This window comes from Pinus tabuliformis, chromosome 7 (assembly GCF_031772625.1).
Source record: "Pinus tabuliformis cultivar Carrire ecotype Pingquan chromosome 7, CPIR1, whole genome shotgun sequence".
Classification (NCBI taxonomy): Eukaryota; Viridiplantae; Streptophyta; class Pinopsida; order Pinales; family Pinaceae; genus Pinus; species Pinus tabuliformis.
The window spans coordinates 44380999-44400502 of record NC_142293.1 but is presented as its reverse complement, the minus strand read 5'-3'; the positions used below and the strand labels follow the sequence as shown (position 1 = coordinate 44400502).

At 39.1% G+C, this 19504-nt stretch overlaps 1 pseudogene; it reads right to left on the bottom strand.

The window, feature by feature from the left end:
- Nucleotides 1-842: 842 nt before the first annotated feature.
- On the bottom strand, nt 843-1602 carry LOC149245146 (14-3-3-like protein pseudogene; annotated as a pseudogene).
- Between the last annotated feature and the right edge of the window lie 17902 nt (nt 1603-19504).

The following is a 19504-nucleotide window of genomic DNA, read 5'->3' as shown; positions in this document are numbered from 1 at the left end:
TAGATTTGGCTTGTTGTTTTTTGGTGATTTGGGTTGGATTTGGCTCGCTGGAATAGAGAAATGTCTGACTTGATTTGTGGCATCGACCACATACATTTAAACCAAATTTCTGGTGATTTGGGCTAGATTTGGCTCATTGTTTTTGGGTGATTTGGCTTGCTGGAATAGAGCAATGCATGACTTGATCTGTGGTATCGACCACATACATTTAAACCAATTTTCTAGTGAGTTTGGCTAGATTTGACTTGCTGTTTTTTTGGTAAGTTTCATTGGATTTGGCTGGCTGGAATAGAGCAATACCTAACTTGATCTATGGCATCAACCACATACATTTAAACCAATTTACTAGTGATGAGCTAGATTTGGCTCATTGGAATAGAGCAATGACTTGTCTGAAAAAAGGACCTTTTATTCCCTATTTATCCATCATGTAAAGCTAAGAAGATACCACATTTAAGTTGTTGTTGTAAACTATACAAAGTTCCATACCTACTCCATCTAAACAAAGGGCGAGCAAATTAAAAAAATGGCATGGTGTGAGTGATTGAAGGACACACCTTGTTAATCATACCTCTCACCTAATATGTGTTATTCTTGACGACAATGCGATGCAACACGCGAAGACCAAAAGCCTGGAGAGTTCGTTTGTGGAGTTCCTTGGTGCCTAGGAGCCTCCTCAGAAGAGTTATATACATGCATGAACTCCATGCAATGGGAGCGGCCAGCTTGGTGCCTCTATACAAAAACATTACCATCCCTCTTATGATATTCTTCTCCTACGCTCAATAATTTCTTCTCTTATTCTCAACAATGATGGAAACATTTTTTAGTAAATTAATTTTTTATGCCTTCCACATATCCTCCTGCATGTTTGAGGTACAATGTTACACTGTCATGAACGACTTCCATGATGAGAGTTTTGTCCTTGTAAGAATATTCACCTGAGGTATATAACTCTGCAATTGCCTCATCAAATTCCTGTTTTGCAAGATTACAGACTCTTTTTAGCAAATTCAAAATCTCACAGTAAAACATAGAGAAGTTAAGAGTCAATCCTTTCCTAATAAGATGTGTTGGATCTAGATTTACTGCAACAATACCTCGCATAGACTTGTAAGCAATCAAAGTGTTCTCAATGGCCTCCTTTCTCTCAGCGGCCTCCTTCCTCTCAATGCCTTTCTTCAACTCCGTAAGGTATTGATGGTAATCACACTTCATCTTGAGATATAAGACCTTAGCCTCGGGCGCAGTGGAAGAAGGGATGATATGGGAGTTGAGGAGGTGGAGAATCCCTTCAAAAATCTTGGAAAGCTCTACTTCCAACTTGGCCTTATATTCCCTGATGACGACCGCATTCTCATCATTTCCCCTACTCTCCTCCTTCTTCTCAATGGAGGAGATGATCCTCCATCAGGCCTTGCAAACATCGATCATGTTCTTATAAGCAATAGATAGCAAGTTGTGGTCCTCCACTGTGAGCTCCTCCACCTCCATGCCTTTGGTCACTTTCTCCACAAACTCCACCATCTCCTAATAGTGCTCTGCCTGCTCATCCAACTTTGCAATGTATAAATTCTCCTCCCGCAATGAATCCACCATCATCAATTCCGCCACTTTTGCACAAATCTTAAGAACCTAAATTCACCTTTAGATCATCATGAAATGGCCACTGCAATGAAGAAACACACTAAAATTGCATAACTAAGAACTATGACTGGATTTTCTGTGAAAGAAACAACACTAGACAATGAAGAGAAGTACAGGGGAAGTCGTTGAACAGTCATAGGAATTAATTACAAAATCATATGACTTCGAATTAATTGTCGAAACTGACAGTTGAAATGATTGTTGAATGAATTTAACTTGTCTTCTAAGTAACTACCGGAACCGATCGTTCAAACAATGGTTGCATACAATTTTAGGAATGACATAAATGCAAGTGCAACCAAAGGTCCAATGTCCAAAAATATCTAGAAATTTATTCGATCGGTAGCAGCCCTTCAACGGACGTTTCCTCATATTATTTAGATTTTTTAAAAACCAGTTAGAAATAAAAACCTGCATTTTTTTTTACAGACAATTTTAACATCGCCCTTCTCAGATGTGCTAGACCCCTCTGGACAGGATATGACATGTTCAATTTTGAGCAATGGCTGCAATGGGTACGGTGTTGTTCGCTAAGGCCACAATATCTTGCGTGGATGATGAAATTTGCATGAAACTTTGGTGAATTTTTTTTAAGAAATCTAGTCTTGGGAGTGTTTGAATCATTTATTTGATGGTGGAAATGGATTCAGCACCATCAAGAACTCTTAGGGCATCCAATTATCTGGAATCTGTGATTGCGGACATAAGTGTCCTCCCTAGGTCCGGTGGACTGACCAAGAACAACAAAAACTAAGGACTATAATGTATTCCTTAAAGTAAATGGACAAAGGGATGAAGCCTACCTGGAATCTATCACAAGCTTCGTTTCTCTCTTGGTTTGTACGCTCCAATCCTAGCTCTGATCACTTTAATTAGAAGTTTCACAATCAAACAATAGAAGTCAAAGATCTATGACATCTATGTAGCATAATCCAATCACTTCATTCAATAGATCAACATGGTATTTAAATACATGAAATCATAACATCACGTATAGGAAAATAGTGTACTCCTTGTATTAATAGAAATGGAGAGAGTTACAACCAACTATAGAGTTGATCTTGTAGAAGAGCTCCTCCAAGTTGACTTGTCCTTCCATGTCACAAAGTATGCCTATATGTCACCCTAATGCATGGAATAATGACTCACAACATCAGCATGAGGGTAGAATCTATATCCAAAAGGCAACCCCTAGCTTGTGGATGGTAGTGGATATTGTTATGGCCTAAATCTACCTCAGGCTAAGAAAGGTAGGTCTAGGGTAACATCAAACCACGCTTAACCTGGTAGCTAGCCCTACCAGGTCGAGAGAGGGCTCTCTCCTTGTAAATCTCAGGAAAATATAGAAAATGAGACTTGAGATGACTGATGTAAAGACTAATTTTAGGCTAGGTATATGCTCAGACAAGTTTGATTGAGTTTTATATTGGTTGCTAGATCAAAAGTGAAAGGCAGTTTTGGGTCCGGGGAATGGACTCAATCTTGCAGAGGTTTCTGTGGGGCGAGATAGGAAAATGCTTTAGTACTTTGAAATTAATTGAAATGGAGAGTCTTAAGACTGATGAGGAGTTGAAGAGGACATGAAAGTGTCATGAGTCCTCTTCAAACTATTGAAAACATGTAAAACCAAATAAACCTTAAAGTAGAGCACTGCAACATCAATGAATTCCACCTTTATACTTGATTCATTTAGTTAAGCTGAAAAGAGAGAGATGATGGCACACATAAACACATGATAAACTTGAATCACAGAAGGAAAAACAATACTAAGTCACCTTGCCACAAGAATCCCACAAAATGCTGCAAACCCTAGTTTATTTCCTTGCCAAACTGTAGAGATGAATGTACAACAATGCTCAAAGCATTCACAAGAATCCAACCTTTACAAATGACTGAAAAAACACATGATATAGACCTCCAAACCACCTGTGCTATCCATCACGGGTCGAATCCATGAGAAGAGGGGTGGTTTCAACCATATCTAATCTAGGAACACAAAAATAGGTAGTGGAACAACTTGCCTCTAAAACCTAGGAAACTGATTCATTCAACTTTAAACCACCTACAACTTATGTATCTACCTTATCACGCCAATTTTCATCATTTTTACATCATAGTATATCAATTTACATCATTTTAGCTCATGGATTTGACCATAAGAGAGAAAAAGTCAAACTAGAAGAAAACTAGGCGAAAAACATAGTTTTTTTAGCAAAATTGGCACTTTTTCATCCTGTGTGTAGTGCCACTTTTTCTGTTCATAGCACTTTTTCCTAGCTGAATTTGGAGGCCTTCCCCTTCACCACATTTGCTACACGTGGGCTTGTTGGAAAGGCTTGTCTCTATAATTTCTAGGACAAGTGGAATTTTTGAATTTGGTGTCCATTTACCCCTCCAAAAATCAGTTCTCCCAACACTGCTTCCTGTGTGACCAAAAAGTGGCAGAAAGGGCATTTTTGAGGTGTTTTTGACCCTTTTGGAGGCCCAAAACTTGTCAAAATTTCCTAGTAATTTCTGGGCATGCATAATTTTTCATGATAAATCCAAAAAGGTAATTTTTTCCTCCAGAGAAGGTCCCTATCAAAAGCAAGCACGAGGTGGCGCTACACACCTGTCGGAAGAACCTGTTTTTTCCTTGAAAAATTCAAAATTGCAAAACATTTTGTCAAATTTCTTGAAATTTGTCATGAGCGATTTTCATCAAGTACTATGTTGGGCCAATGAAGCTTTAGCCAAGATCTTGAGCTTATCTTGCTCTTTCTTGCTCCTCAAAGTCTTCCTCAACTTCGCTTTTAGGCTCCTTATCCTTGTTTTGCAAATCTTGTTTCGTGCCAAATAGTGATAATCCACGTGTCGTAACATCTTTTTCTCCTTGTTGGATTTCTCAAGTAGCTTCTCCAAGTGCATATTTTCCCTCTCTAGCCAAGATTCCCGGTCAGCATCAATCTCCTACTCAAGCAGTGTCAATTTGACTTTCCTCCTTTTTGTTGCTTGCTTGTTTTCCCTTATGGTTTGTAGCTGCATGATTGTCTTATTATCCTCCAACTGCTTGTTCCATTGCTCAAGGTAATTTATGATCCACTTAGCTCTTTCAAGGTTAAGATATAAGTCATGGATGTCAACTTGTTGTTCTTTGATGATCTCCTTGAGGTTTGAGCTTTGGAAGCCCAAATTAGTATCCTCATCCTGAATCAAAATGAAATTTCTCTCCTGACCTTCAGAAGGCCCTTCATCATGCAATGGTTGTTTCCCTTTATCCTGTACCTGCTTTGCTGAAGAAGAAGGCAAAGCCCCTTTCACCCCGGGTGAAGATAGCATTTGCCTATGGTCTGATGAAGGAAACGAGACCCCTTCCACCCCAGGTGGAGATAGTACTCGTTTGGCAGCTGCAAATAATCTCCTTGTGCCTTTTTCATAAGTGACAAATACTGGCACACCTGTAGTTTGAGTCTCATGAACCTCTTGCTGATTTGAAGGCCCTCCTTCCTCTTGAAATACTGATGGGGTCACTTGAGGGCTTTTGAAAACCTCATGTGAAATGAAAGCATCCCATGAAACATTCAACAAGCTCAGCTGATGCAAAACAACAATCTTGATCAATGAAAAGTGATAAATGCTATTGAACTGTTGATGGAGAGGTTTTCTTTGCATCAATGTAGCTATTTTCTCAATATTTCTACATATGAAATAGGGGAGGTTCATCATCCTCACTCTAGTGAAATGCATCAATAATCTAACATGATAAGTGTACAAGCGAGAAAATCTCCCTTCACAGCTGAAGTATTTGATAATGAGCTTCATGAGTGGAGCATAAGTGTCCTGTAGGTATTTGAAAGGAAAGACCCTACTGATTTGCTTTTGATAACTAGCCTTGATATAAGGCTCATAATGCTCTTTGCCCACAAGCTGTCCTTTGTTCCACTGTTCACCCACATTTGGAATACCTATTGCTTCAGCTATAGTTTTAGGTGTTAAAGTGAAGGAAACACCTGCTAAGTTCACCTAGCCATTTTGAAGATGAAGGACAAATAGTCTAGCAAGTTCATGGTGGTATTTCACCCTTTCCACCATCTCACAAAATTGGTAGCAAGACTGATGTTTGAAACATGTTACTGCAAGGGGACAAGACAATAACTCTATGCATGTGGTGGGCTCCTCCCGGATGTGTTTTCTTCCTTTATGTGGTTTTCTTGGTGCATGAATATCTTGGGAGGAATCACTCATAGTTTCCTCATCCCTTTCATAAGCTGAATCTGTTTCCATATTTGCCACTGTATGGTGTAAAATGATGAGTATGAAGAGATTTTATTTCAAGAATAGGTGACTACTGTTTGATGAGTGGGACTGATGAGTGGGATTGATGAGTGGAGGATTTTGATGTTGGCTGTAGGGTTATTAGGGAGTGATATGGTTTTGGGAATGAGGATTAGGGTTTGGGGAATAGTGGGAATTAGGTGTTAGGGTTTTAGGGTTTGGGGATAGAGGGTAGGATGAGTGTAAATGAGAGAGGGAAAGGGAAATAAAAATTAGGGAAATTCAGTGGAGAGGGATGGGATATGGGAGAATTATGTAGGGGAGTAAAAACAACAAGAATGACAAATTACAAAACCCTAGACAGTTTTGCAATGCAACTGTGCAGCAAACTAGGGTTTGATTTTTCACCTATCAAAACACCATCAAGGGGGATAAAATGTTTTGCAATGGCAAAATGGGAGGTTTTACTTACTTGAGGAATGATATTTGCAAGATTTTGGAGCTTGAGAAGGTCGTTTGAATGAAATTTTGGCTTGGCAGACTGGTGCACCGCGCCAACACCCAAGTGCACCGTGCTAGTTCAACATTGTATGCAAATTCTGTGCCTGGTGCGCCGTGCCAATACCCAGGTGCGCTGCGCCAAGGGAAATTTCAAAGTTTTTTTGCAATTTCTCTCCTTTCGCCTCAAAAACGTGATTTTCTCTTGTTCTCTCTCTCTTTTAGCACAAATGAAGTCTACAACACAAGGAGCACTTTATATACCTTTTGACTTTAATTTTTCATTTAGAAAACCCACTTTCTAAAGTTTTCTTTTTCACTTTGTTCTTTAAAAACTTTGTTTTGCAGTTTGGCTCTCTTTTTGACATTTGATGGACTAATGCTTGGATTTTCTTATCTCTTTTGCAAGAGTTGGAGTGCAAGAGTTTTTCAAGGTGACCCAAGGCTGCAGTTCTGAACTTATTACATATAGGAAAATTAAAATTACATGAAATTTTTATACATAGAACATAAAACTCTGTTTTTCCTCAAAACAGGGTTTTGAGGAAAAATCAATTACTGAGTATATCGCTATTGAAATTTTGATGCTGAGACCTTATTAGACCTCCTCATGTGCCTACTGACCATTATTGAGCTTTTACATGACTATGGTGACAAACCTTAGACCTAATGAGACCTAAAATCCTAAAAATGGCTTTTGCAAATGTACAGACAAAAGATGACTGTAAATGACTTGAACTTGTGAAAATAGGCCAGTCGGTAAAAACCATGAGGGAAATGTGATAATATGCCACTACCATCAGATGATCCATGATCCTAATGGAATGCAGCTGATCGGATGAGACCCCTAGAATGCATGCAAAAAGAGAATTTTGATCATTGATGGAGGGATGAATATACTGACACCAACAGATATATTGAAGAGGATGGTAGGTTAGGATGAGCTCAAGAGATAAGGGGTGAAATATCCAAAGTAGGATAGAATACAATTCACGAATTTCATCTGAGGTGAATGGTTATGGAAAATCCTGCAAACTTCTGGAAAAGGAAGTTTCAAGATTATTTTTATTTTTCGCGAATTTCTAGAATCAACGCACCCCTAACAAGGGGAAACCTGATCATGATCAACATAAGTCCAAAGAAGGCCAAACTATTGATGAACGTAGTGTCTCAAGGCAACATGGTGTGTTGGGCCTTAAAATCACTGAAATGAAGCATTTAAGGGCATAAATTTAGGGATTAGGGAGAGTCATGCTTAAGGCATTATGAAATGATGATGAAAAGGGGTAAAAGTATGTTGATTGATCCAGTTAACAAGCTTATTGACCATATGTGACAAAATGGCCTATAGCAGATTTCCCCCTAAAGCACAAAGTTAAAAATAGCAACTGATGAGTGAAGTTCTTTACTTTGTGACAAGTCGGGATCAAGGAAAATCAATGAGATAATTATCTATTACAATACATTTATATCATGATATCTCTGCTGAGGGAGGCATATCCATGCTCAACATATAAGCTAACATTACATGTACAATGATCAAAATACACGTCAACTGATGACAAAGGGTGGACCAATGATTGGATGATTGTCTGTATGATCATGGCCATCATACCTGGTGATTTTGTATTAATCCTGAAATTGTAGCCCAGATGGTTGGAACTATATTCGGGGTATTCTATCTCTTTCACATGATCATCCAATGTACAAGTCTAACCATGTGAATCAATGAGTTGGAGTTGAACATGGTAAACACCATTTGATTATTGGCTAATGATGTAAGTTGTTAACTGATGCGAGAGAAACCACCAATGATGTTAATGTCTATCAAGGTACTACAATACAATTCATATGGTGTGAATGAATGAGTTGAAGTAAAACACCACGCAGAATATGTCGTTCAAAGTCCAATGATGTAAACCTATCGTCAAGAGCAAGGAAACTTGCCATTGATGTATGCAAGCACCAAGGTACTGAAGGGTGAGTTTCTAAGTCGACATCCTGGATAATGAGTTGATGTCGACAAGAAGCGACTCGTCAAAAGAGGGCCTTGATGTACCCCTCATCAACGACACGAAACAAGTATCATGTTTTGAGAAAGAATGATGATGATATGGAACTGGATCAAGAATGAAATACATGGAATGAAGGCTTAAGATTATTGTAGCAAATATCAAATGAATGACTTCTCTTGAACACACTGGCAACACTAAATAGAGTTGGCAGCATTGACCCAAAACTAAAAATGGAGGCTTTGAAAAGGTATGATGAACCAAAAGACAAGCATATTTCCCAAACCAATATCCATGGAGATGAAGTGAAGAGTGTCATGTTCAAGAGAGGCTCACTGCCACTAATAAGTCGAGTACCCCATTTCCCCAATTTCCCCAACCATTGTTGGTAAGTACCTATTTATTTTTGACAAGATTAAGGAGGATAACATATGCTCAATTTTTAAGTCCATCCTTCAGATGAATCCCTCCGAGTATATTTAACAAACCCTAAGAAGAAGTGGCTTGGTCTTGTCATGGTTGATGAGTCCATCATTGTTTGATGTTTTAACAATTCCATTGAAGGTCAAACTCAATGTTTTTTTCATGTTTAGAGAGTTTGAAAAGAGGTGAAAAAGAAATTTCCAAATGTTCCTTCTCGTAAATAGTCTCTTGAGGCCGAAAAGGTAAAAAATGATACTCAGGAGAACCTCTTAGCCATGTTCAACTAAGATATTCCTTTTTCATAGTTAGTTCATCTCAATCTAGAAAAAGGGTTAAACTTATACTATGTAGACATATTTTCATTTACTTCAATGAATTCGAAAAGGCAAATGTTTGACAATATTTTCATATTTTGGGAGTCTGAAAAGAGTTGAAAGAGGATTCCAAGGGGTTCCTTTTTCATGAGTTTACAGAGCCCGAAAAAGTGATAAAAGTATGTTCTTCGGTTAAAATTATTTGTTCAAAACACGACAAAATCCATGAAACAATTGTCAACCTACTCAGAACAACAACAAAAGATTAAAAATACTTGTTTCATGATAAAATTGAATCATAACTAGGTCAAAACATCAAATATGAATAAAATAATGGAAAAAGTGGCCATAAGTAATCAAAATGACATCTCATTTTTACCATTTCACATTTACCTTCTAATGTTATAGTTCTAATTAATTTGTGCCCTCCATATTTTGCAGTTGATTGTGATCAATCTAGTGGATCATTTCAAGCGTTGTCACTTCCAGGTAAGAGCTAAAACCTTTCTCTTTCATTTCATGGTTCCATTTTGTGATTTCATGCATATTTTTTGGGTTTTTGAGGGTCCTAAGGCTCAAATATTTTTCCCCTGGATCAACACACCCTCCTAAAGTCGAAAGGAGCATTGGTCCTAGTCAAAATGTACTAGAGCATTGTCTCCCTTTTAGGGGGTGTGTTGGGGCACAATTATGTAATGTATTATGCTAGTTCCCTTCAAAATTTGTCAAGTTATTTTCATGGAATTGATCCTAATGATTCTCCTTATGATGTTTCAAGACTTCATTGGAACAAAATGGCCTTACTATGGAGGGAAAGAGAACATGAAGAAGATGATATGAATGCAGCAAATCAACCTGCTACCATTCAGGAGCTAAAATTTGCGAGTTACTGAAATTATTTTGGCTTCCTGGTATGAGGCAACAAATGGAGTTTCTAGAGTATCTCATTAATTCAAGTTAAGAGCACATATGCTCGAGATAAAGGTAGAGGACATATATTTTATGACTGGTTTATCTATGAGAGGTTTCCAGGTCTCCTTCTTAGGTGGTAGAAGGGGTGGACAAATAGTCAAGCACAATATTGCCACTCAATCTATACCTCGAGCCTAGCCAATTAGGGATGGAAAAATAACATAAAATATGTGACCCAATTTCCTTTAAGAATGATCCCAGTCATTATTTCCAGATTTGGAAGCTCTACACTTCATGTAGTCAATAGGTAATACATGCAATATGCCCTATAATGCATGGAGCTATTAATTTTCAATTGGAGCAAGGGAGTGTTGGTCAACATGAAAGAATAATTGACTAATGTAAGAGGTGGAAGATTGAAATATTTTTGCTATGGTTCAATCTTGATCTCATTTTCCTTAGAATGGATTCCATTGCTATAGCCTCAACATATTACACTTGATGGCACTGATTTGAGAGTTTCACAGATGAGGAGGTGGATAGATATTATGTCCCGACATGCAAGTCCATCAGCGATCATTTTCTCACAAGCCTTCATTAGAAGGCTACATAGACAATTCATTATGATAGGTGATTATCGATATGCAGGGATGGATTTTCATGGAGACTCTAAGCTCATGCTTCCTAAGGGTGAGTAGTGGAGTGCTATGGGTACGACATTTCAACCATTTTTATATTTTAAGTTTTACAATTTTGTGTGTGTTTTTAAATGTATCCCAAATTAAGCTATTGATTTTTTCATGTAGATATTGGACCTATTTGACCTATAGGTGCTTCATATCTCCATCGTGCCAGAGATTCCATAACAGGCAGTAGCACCATTACATTTTAATGCAATAGGACGAGATGTAGTACAAGATCTTAATGTATCTGAGACCGCACCACATGGAGGGGCTAACACATGGGATATATGAAACCACAGTCAACCAACTTCCTATTCAACTTTAGCAACACATTATTGGAGTGCTAAATCATATTGGTTGGCTACTGCGCAAGATAGATCGTGTAGTGGAATGTTATTATGAGCACTATGGTTAATCTATTAGGCAATTTTAGCCATATTTGCATGTAGTTTTTGACATGATAGGTCATGTGGCCATATGTGTCTCGAACACAAATTTTGTAAAACCAAACCTTTATATATAAAACTATCTTCAGTGTTTATTAAGTTCCTATTATTACTTTAAATGGATGTGATATGTATTGAAATCTATTTACATATGTCTCAAATCTCTATCTAACACACGATTAGCTAGCATATCTGTCAATTTGTTTAGATTTCTAAAGATGTGTTGATATTGGATGAAATCAAAGTGTCTTTCTAGAAGGAGAACCCTAGAGAACATGCAAATAATAGTTAAACTTCTAACTGAGTGGACAATAGATAATTGTAGTACTACAAGTTGTGAGTCAAGTCTGATGACTAAATGGTGGATACCATGTGAAATAACATCAGACAAAAGCTTGACCATTGCACTATACTCAACGATGTTATGGGTAGTGTGGTCGATACAAATCCCTCATAGACTCACTAACTCTCCATTTGGAGCAAAGATAACCCATGTTCCAGAAGGTAGGTTATGAGTACTACGATTAGAACCATCATAAACAACATATCATTCAGAGGATACCAACATCTGCAACCCAAATGTAAATGAGATCAACATAATCCATAGGAATATCTGAAGAGACACACCACAAACAAACTCAACACACCTATATATAGTATGTACACAGTGCACTATGCAAGCAATCAAGCATAGTATTTTTTAAGGTAGAACCCATTTCTAGGTTGTGCTAGTGGAACTCCATCAAAATCAACTAGCTTATAGGCCCCTTTAACAAGGACATTATTGGGAATGTATGGACCTATCTACATGGGTTGGAACTTTCTTGATCCTAATTTATGAGATTCTTGGTCGTATAGAAGGACAAGATCTCCTTCTGAGAAGACACGAGGCTTGAAACTTTTGTCATATTGTGCCTTGAAACTTTTCTTATAGACTTCATTAGCCATAGTGACATCTCACCAAGTCTCATCTAAGTGCATCAGATGTAATAGACGTTGCTCTTCTACGGAAGTGGTAGGAATAAGTTCTACAACAAGTTTAAGTGGTGAAATTTCACATTCAACCGAAAGGATAACTTCCCGTTGACAGTGTTGGACCCACCAACATGTCAGAGGATCTCCCTAGTAAGAAGTCCCAATTAGACCTCAGACCGTTTGGTGTAGGAGTCCCATCAGTGGGTCGTACGGTAATGCCTTGACCACGGTTTTTCACAAAGGCAAGTAAGTTGTGCTTGTTGGTAGCAAGGGTGTGACAACTGCAGTAAGTGAAGGAAGGTGCATGAGAGGTTCTAACACACTCACAGTGAGGTGAGTGTACCCCTTTGAAACCTATAATAGTATGCAGATTGGAAGGGAACACACGAGCAAATATGCATCACAACATGGAAGGCAAGTTAGCGAACAATCCAAAGTGATGGTTAAACCAACAACACATTTCAGAAAGATTCATACATAATTAAACAGAATAGTCTATACATGCATGCGTAAGAAAACAAATACATATGCTATTTAGAGTAAACAAGATAGCTGGAATAAAATACAATATATGCATGAAACATGTTGCCTCTTTTATATTAAGAAGTGTAAGTTCTAGTCATACAATACATCCATGTACAACCACTAGTTCCGATAGCGGAACGTTACAGCCACAACCGCTTGCTCCTCCAAAGAGATATACTAGCTCTACATAGTGGAGAAGCCAAGGCACGTTACAATACTATCCAAGCTCTCTCAAAGATAGTCTTATGGGAAGCTTGGGTGACCAAAAGCCTTTACAATGAGTTATGTGGGACTATTTATAGCAAAGGGTGGGGTGACCCTTGACATTCCACTTTGTGACAGTTCATCTACCCTTATGACTCTTCATCTACTTTGGGACTCTTACATCTAACTATCGACACTTGAAATTACACTTGACAAGACATTGCATTACAATGCACATGCACCCATGTGAGACAAAATGACTTGGGCAAGCCATGCAAGACATCGCTATGAATTAGACAACTATTTGAAGACCAACTCTTTGACATCCTCAGGGTGGTCAACAGTAGTGAACTAATGCCAAGATCGGTAGTCTGCGATGGTGTTTGTGTACTCTAAGGTGACATATTTTTGCAACCTAACTCTTGCCTCCATAGCATCCGGGTACACTACTTGGGCTCCTATGTACAACTTTTTTTATAGCATGCGCATCATTGTCTTCAGCACAGCCGGACCAACAACATACTTGTGTATGGCATCTGCACTAATCGACAAGTCTGGGCTAGTGGCTATGCGGATCAATTCGTCAAAGTACGAGTCAAGCTCTACTCGAACTTGTGCCTTTTTCTTCACTTGGGTAAGAGTCACAATAGATGGGATGGCATCTACGAGCACAACAACATCCATACTCTTGAATACACATGCATGGGAAGTCTATAGAAAAGTGATGAGCTGTGGGAGCTCTTCATAGTTCTGGATTTGACTCCAGATGCATGGCTTCAGCTTGACTACTCTAGGCTTCATCATCATCATCGTCGTTCTCTTTTATCACATCGTCGCTGCCATCCATTGAGACGATTGCCTTATTCATGGTACCAAACATGGAATACAATGCCCGTGTGACTACGTCAAGGGACAATGCTTCATCCACTATTGCCTTCTTCAATTCTGCTCGGGTGGATGCTGTAACCAATTCTCATCCCTACTTGGCTCTCTATATCTCCTTCACCATTCGCTCGTTTTCAGCTATCAAAAAGTGAACACTCGAGCTAGTGGATTCGGAATATGATCTGGTAGCATCAACCAATGCTGTTGGATGTTTTCACATGTTAGACATGATCACTCATTCCTCAAACTGTGCAAGAGATGTATGATCTTCCGAAGTTGACACTCTACGAGATTGAACAACTCTATGTTGAGACTTCTCGAATGAGATGTTGTGTATCTCTCCTTTTGGCTAATCTCCAAGGATATCATTGTCTCCTTGCTGTCTTGGGACTTGCTCGTCTTGTGGATGCGGTGAAGTGTAATATTCCTAATTAGCTATGGCTAATTGGAATATTTGATTTTGTTCGATTTTTTCCTTCTATAGTTATTTGTAAATAAAAAGTGAGGAAGGGGGAACAAAACTCACTTTAGAATAAAAATTCACTTCCTAGGTAGCACAATGTTGTGACTTAAGGGGGAACTAAGGGGGCCAAAGGGGGATGCATAAATGGGGCCCACGCAGACACATGGAGGGACTGCGCAGGAGGGAAGGAACACATGGCAAGAAGGGGATCACACAGGAGAAAGTGAGCCTAGGAATTGTGAGAGGCAGAGGCTATAAAATAGAGAGGAACCCCCTCATTTGGGATCATTCTGGTTATGAGCATTTGTGACAGTCATTTCGACTTAGAGCACACTGGCTGTTTAGCTAGTCTGCAGCACTGTTTAGTGCAATGAGTGTCTCCGTTTGGAGATCTCACCCTTAGCCCCGGGGAACTTTGAGTGCCTGCTCGAGCAAGGTATTTCCATTGGCATTCCAGTAGTAGATTCATCAGCATTTCAGTAGCAGTTTCATCAGCGTCTTTGAGGAACTACGCAGAACCCCCAAGCGGGGTGATTTTCGGGGGTTGGCCATTTTAGAAAATATTTCTGGGTTTTTCTGGGTTTTTTAGTAGAGTCTAATTCCAGAGTTTCAACATTTTCTAAGGAGGGGAGCAGCCCCAAATCCTCATTCGATTTCCAGCAGCAGCAATAGCACGACAGTTTCCCAGCAACTGGGACGTAGATCAGTGTGAGGACATTCCAGGAAATATTTCTGGGTTTTTCTGGGTTTCTTGAGTAGAGCCCGAATCCAGAGTTTTAGCTTTTTCTGAGGAGGGGGCAGCCCCAAATCATCATTTGTTTTCTAGCAATAACAGCAACACAACAACATCATCCACACAGAGAGGCCATTCTTGTTATTCTGAGAGTATTTCTTCAATTGCCTTGTGCAAGTCAAGGCATCATCTGCCTAATCACCTCTTGTACTCATTTATTTCTCAGTATAATAAAATGGCTTAGCATTTCCCGTTGCATTTCTTGTGTATCTCTTTATGGTTTATTTGATATATATAGTATCATTATTACTTGTATCTCTATGATCATTCTCGACTATTATACCACTTGTGTGTTTCTATTATACTCTTAGACAGAGTCTGGAAAGGGCCAGGTAGCCTCCGGATCTTGTCCTCTTTTTAGAGGCGACATATCTGGTAAATTCCCTCCCAGTCCATCTCTGGTTGGGGTTTGCTTGTGTTTGGGGTATATTCTTGATATGGGATATTACATGAAGCTGGTGGGTCGACCTCTTGGTGGTGAGGCATGAGGTTGATGTCTTGCTCTAACTCTTGTCGCTCCATATTCGTATCCATTTGTTCAAGCGCTTACTCTATCTCCTTAGCAAAGTCTTGCTCCTGCGATGGTTCACCCTTTTTGCCTGATGCTGTTGTAGATCTAACCCAGAAATATATGATAACAGAAATAAACCCAAGAATAACAAGATAGAAATAGATAGAAATGCTTCTTTATTGATATCAAACCCTTAGGGTAGGGCAACACCATAAATTCACTCCTTAAGGAAGGAGAACACTCCACAAGCCATATGCCTGTTCATACAATAATCCTTCTCTATCTCCCATGTGGAGTCTCAAGCCTCTATATAGGCCTCATACATACAATACCATGGGTCATTACCATGGTTCCCTCATACCATCAACTAATACCATGGGCCCATTACATTATTATTAACTACTTGTGGTCCCTTACATGACATGGGTTAACCACCTTATTTATTACTATGGCCCATCCCATTATTACATTATTACCTTGGGTACCTCCCTTGTTACCCCATATTATCCCCCCTAGGTATATAACATTCCACCTCCCTAAGCATGTTTCGTCCTCGAAACATGGGAAGAACACAAATAATAAGATCTACTCAAAAGAGTAGTCCACTGATACCATGCACATGCATCTAGCCATCCAAGAGAAAGGTGAACCCTCGATCTCGCTGGTGCCTCGCTCGCTTGAGATGGAAGTTGACCATGGCAGCTCTTCTGTGTTGATGTGTAGTAGGTGGATCTAGGCTCGTTGCTATCCATCATACGGGGGTTGTCGTCCTTGTGGCTAGTTGGTTGCCATCTTGTTGGTTGTTTTCTTGCGGGGTGATGTGGGTGATGATATGTTGAAGTTTTAACCCACGGTGTCTTTTTCTTTAATTCACCCTGCTGTGGTGCTTGTTGTCGTGGCTTCTTTTCTAATATGACTTCAACCACTGAACCCTCATCAGATGTGTCAGCACCTGTTACCTTTTCGGCTTCAGCCTCTGTTTGTGTTTGATTGTCGACCATCAACTGCTCATCATCTGATATGTCAGTCACTTGAACATCTTCTACTTCAGCCTCCATGTGCTCTACCTGTTTATGGATGGAAATATCCTGTAATGTAATTTTCTTCTTTTTATACCATAGCTTCAGGAATTTCTTTTGCACATTAATATTGATAGTACCCACGGATTCCATCCAAGGATATCCCAAAACAACATCCATATTATCCATCTCTGAAGCATAAAAGTCACCATGCAACACATATTTATCCATAGAAATCTTCAAATCCTTGTACACTTGAACATCCTCATTATCAACCTGTGTATGTTCAATTTGTTTTGCTGGGACTTGCAATTTTTTTGCCAAATTAACACTGATAAAATTATGTTTACAACTAGGATTGATAGAAACAATGATCTTCTCTTTCTGAAGCAATCTATGAATCTGCAATAAGGATATACCAGTAGGAATTAACCCCTTATGTGTCTCATTCTCCTTTTTCCTAGCCCGAAACCATTTGTCCAAAAAGACTTTTTCAAATTCGGCATCTGAAATTTTGTTCAACCAGTCGTAGTTAAGTAATAAATTCCATTTTTGAGCCTCACCTCTCATATTAGACAGCATTTGAAACTTCCAAAATGTCCCACATGTTGTCCCATATGTGGACTTGTATCTTTGTATGAATTCTTCAATAGTAGGACCATCATCTTTTCCTGTAAAATATAGAACCTTGCTAGAAGCCATGAATGGTTTGGAAAAAAATTCACTTACTTGGCGAAAATTTGAAAATGTCACAGTTTCGTCAATATTGCTCAGAATCTCTATTATAACCTATTTTTGGAAATGGAACAACCATTCTGCATCTTCCCATGTGATAGAAATCCTGATTCAGACACTGGAATTTCAGATCTGCGCTACTACTCTCCCGCCGTCACCCAAAATTTCTGAAAAAAGAGCTGATTTTAAAGCAGCGATATCTCCCTCATCCAGACTCCGATTCAATTGATATTTTTTTTGAAATTAAGTGTTTTTTCACAAAGCTTCTAGATCTACAGTTAGATTTTGCAGATCTTCCACCAGGACATCCAGATCTGTGCCGCAAACTCGCTGCCCTGAAAAATTCTCTGCAACCCCACTGATTTTTAAATCAGCGATATCTCCTGCATCCGGACTCCTATTCAACCGATTTTTTTTGAAATTGGGTAATTTTTCTCAAACAATTCAGATCTACAATTAGATTTTGTAGATCTTGCACCAGGACGTCTAGATCTGCTCCGCAAACTCGCTGCCCTGAAAATTGTCTGCAACCCCACTGATTTTTAAATCAGCGATATCTCCTTCATCCAGACTTCGATTCAACTGATTTTTTTTTTTGAATTCGACTATTTTTGCACAAAGAATCCAGATCTATAATTATATTTTATAGATCTTGCACCAAAATGTACAGATCTGACCTGCAAAGTCACCGCCCCTAAAACCCTTCAAAAAAAAAATAAAAAAAAATAAAAAAATTTCTCCACTGTTTGCCCAAGAAAGCGCTCTGATACCAATTGTTGTAGATCTAACCCAGAAATATTATAGATCTGATATGAAAATATAAGATAATGCAAATAAACCCAGAAATAATATGAAATGATTCTTTATTGATATCAAACCCTTAGGGTAGGGCAACACCATACATTCACTCCTTAAGAAAGGAGAACACTCCACAAGCCATATGCCTGTTCATACAATAATCCTTCTCTATCTACCATGTGGAGTCTCTAGCCTTTATATAGGCCTCACACATACAATACCATGGGTCATTACCATGGTTCCTTCATACCATCAACTAATACCATGGGCCCATTACATTATTATTAACTACTTGTGGTCCCTTACATGACATGGGTTAACCACCTTATTTATTACTATGGCCCATCCCATTATTACATTATTACCTTGGGTACCTCCCTTGGTACCCCATATTATCCCCCCTAGGTATATAACAGATGCCAACTATTTTGATGAGTCCACTACCTATATGGGCATTGTTTCATCCGTCTGCACAAGTCAAGCCCCCTATTGTACCTATTCTTGTTGCACTTCCTTCTCTTGTCTACACATCTCTTATTCCTTTTGGAGTCGCTCCTTCGACTCATACAACTCCTTCCTTGTTTCCTCCATTCTTCATTTCTCTCTTTGCCTTTGCGTGTTTCAATTGTCACGTTGTTGCCTCTTTGCCCCTATAGCCATAACTGCTTTCTCCACAAGTGGATCTACTCAGAACTTGCAGCAGTCCTCTTCCTCCATGCAATCGACAATCTAGCTCTTGCCCTTATCGTGCACTGGCATGTTCATCTCTATTGTTAGTGTTGCTTCTGTTGCTCTCGAGGATGCTGCTTCATGTTTCTTTACTAACCATTCCACAACGAAGATGACCGGTTCTTTGACTATGGAGGATTTGTAATAATATCTACATGGGTCCTCCTCTGCCCAATGACATGCCCCGTGGATCCAGTTGAACTATACTCTCGCGCAGTGATCTTTCATAAGACAATGTGGGTCATACAGATTGTCACTTTAGAGGTCGAATGGATACTTCTTCATCTGTTCTAATTCGACATCGCATGCTTGAAACTAAGTATCTCGTATAACCTGATTTGTAATGGAAGAGCGGGCTAAGGTGCCCTCTACTTCCGCTGCAGCCTAGTTGCCAATCTTGCCAAGATGTGATATGCTACTTCTTGCATGATGAGTATGTCCAAGGAAAGCTTCGATAGAACATCTGGAGGCTTATCCATGTTGTACATTTGTATGAAGGTGCTGAACTAGTGAGGCATACCAATCAGTTATGTCTATCAGTGCCTCCATTTTTGCCTTCAACATGTAGGGTGGATCCTGTTCGAATATCATCTTGTAAATTGGGGTGAAAAAAATATCGGACAACCGTGTGATAACTCCTCTGAAGCTACATTTAGAAAACATCTTACAATAAGTGTT